Genomic DNA, 2,500 nt, shown 5'->3' on the forward strand with positions numbered 1-2,500 from the left:
TATATATATATATATATATATATATATATATTGTATATAGTCAGATATCTACACTCTGAAGCTGCCACCACACCGCGTCCGAAGGGTCGGGCGGAGAGAGCGCCAGCCGAGGCCTCCGCGCCGGTCCTTTCGAGGCTCGAAGGCATTCTGGCCATCATGTGTGGAACGTATGGCCCCTCCCCCCCCCTCTCCCCGGCCGGCGCTGCTGCACGGTCAGATGAGCAGTTTTGCAATTTTGCAGTTTCATCATTCTCTTTTTTTTCTGTCCTTGCAAAGATTAATAAATATGAACGGAAAATATTGATTCATGCTCAACCTAAATAAATATATTGAATAAATAGATTAATGTTGACATTCACCAAACAATGGAGTAAATATTTACATGAACGCTGAAAAGAGAGAATATATTACCTACCTTTCACCAATGATGCACTTGCAAAATAAACGTTGAATGGGAATTCATATTGGAATAATTTCTGTTCCAATTAGTGCTTTCATGCACGGAAAATATTCGAATAATGACAACGCCACGAGAGCCGAGCTGATGTTCCGCTCGAAACAATATCCGAATATCAGGCTTTGACGAATATCCCGGTGCTGCTTAATCGGTGCCTTACGCTGCATTTTTCCATTATAATTGCGTGCGTAGTATGGTACGCTGCCATAGCTTTACGCGTGTGGTTTGTATCATGTCGGGTAAATACCCAGAAATCTACCAAAAGAGAAGTGGATAGTTGGACCGCTATCCTCTCCATGCTATAAATAGCATAGTTATAGGCACGGTGATAGGTTTTACCTCTTGATCCACTTTATTATTACTAGGTAATTGGAGGATACTAATGATGCACCATACATAGCCATACAAGTGTACGTACACACGCACACACACACAAACACACACTCTCTCTCTCTGCCTCTTTCTCTCTCTCTCTCTCTCTCTCTCTCTCTCTCTCTCTCTCTCTCTCTCTCTCTCTCTCTCTCTCTCTCTCTCTCTCTCACACACACACACACACACACACACACACACTGAGTGTAGTACAGCGTATCAATGCAGTACAGCTTTTACGTGTTCTATATGGAGAATAATGCAAAGTGTGGTCTAGTCTGCGAGGCTTTGGTTCATTAAATGTGCATAGTGTATGTTGAAAGAAAATTTGGTGTTATTAATTCACCAAATACTGAAAACTTGAAAAGGGAAAATGAAGCTTTACGAACCGGGAAGTGAGAGCGAGGGCGAGGAAGGCGGGAAGTGACCGCGAATGGCGAGTGCTTTGCAAGTAGACAACTGCCGCGGGTACAGCTCTCTTTTTGTTTCAAGTGCTGCTAAGGACGAACCAGGAAAATGAAGTTTGCGAAAACAGCGGTTAGATGCCTGGGGATCTAGAGGGCAAGGTAGACCCCCTTGATAGCAGAATTTTTGAAAATATGTGAAGAAAACTTGAAAACATACCGGAAATGATGGATCATTTACGCAAGAACACAATCGTTCAAAGAGAGAATACTGAAAAATCTAACAAGATAGGGAACGGTAGCCAAGTGGAAGCAAAGGATGTACATGAAAAAGTCGAGGAATTGATTAAAGTATTGGGAACCGCTCAGTAGATTCAGAGCAGTTTGTCAAGCAGCCAAAAACACACACAAAAAAGGAATATATAAATAAATTAAACAATAATAATGATAATATAACAGCTACATTTTCGGTGTATTGAGAGTAAAGGAAACATGAAATGAAATGGAAATAAAGAAAAAGCGTTAAGAAGGCAAAAAAAGAAGTAGAGGCCCAGCTTGCAGAGACGGCAAGAATTAAAGCCACAACGACCCCCACCCCACCCACCCATCTCCTTGCTCGTTGTTGTCTTGGGGGGCTTTGGAGACGGAGACTGAGACCCAAGGTGGGGGATCACCCCTACCCTGGACCTCAGTCCCGACCTCTCATAATTTTGCACGTTTTATCCTTCTCCACCTTTCCGTTTCCTTCTCTTCTTCATTCCCTTCTTCTGTCCGTTCCCTGAAGTGTGAGAGTCGTGATAAAAGGATGAAAGATTTGCTTTGTGCCAATCCTGAATGGCCTTCAATCTGCATCTGCTCTTCCTTCTTGCCCTCTCCTACTGTAGTGGGGTATTGTGGTTCCGTAACCAATGAGACTTTGCTTAATGGGTTCGAGCCAGATTGGTTTCTAATGAGTGGTAGCGTGAATAAAGAAACCAACTGACTCCCCGTTGATCTACCTCAGCATTATCGATTAAAATAAAGTAAAAACGGTAATCTAGACAATAAAACAATGAAAGGAAAGAAGAGAGTTTCAGTAAGATTCACGAGCTTAATAATTAATGTAAAACTTCTAAGACTGGCTTATATTTACGGTTATCAACAAAGACTCACGACCAGCTCCTATGCACAAGAAAATGATCAGGAAACAGGACTTGACTTATATTTTTCGTGTGGGATGAAGCCAAGATATGTGCAGCGTATTCCACCGTCCGGATTGTCAGGGTAGACC

The sequence above is a fragment of the Penaeus vannamei genome, chromosome 35 (genome assembly GCF_042767895.1).
Source record: "Penaeus vannamei isolate JL-2024 chromosome 35, ASM4276789v1, whole genome shotgun sequence".
Classification (NCBI taxonomy): domain Eukaryota; kingdom Metazoa; phylum Arthropoda; class Malacostraca; order Decapoda; family Penaeidae; genus Penaeus; species Penaeus vannamei.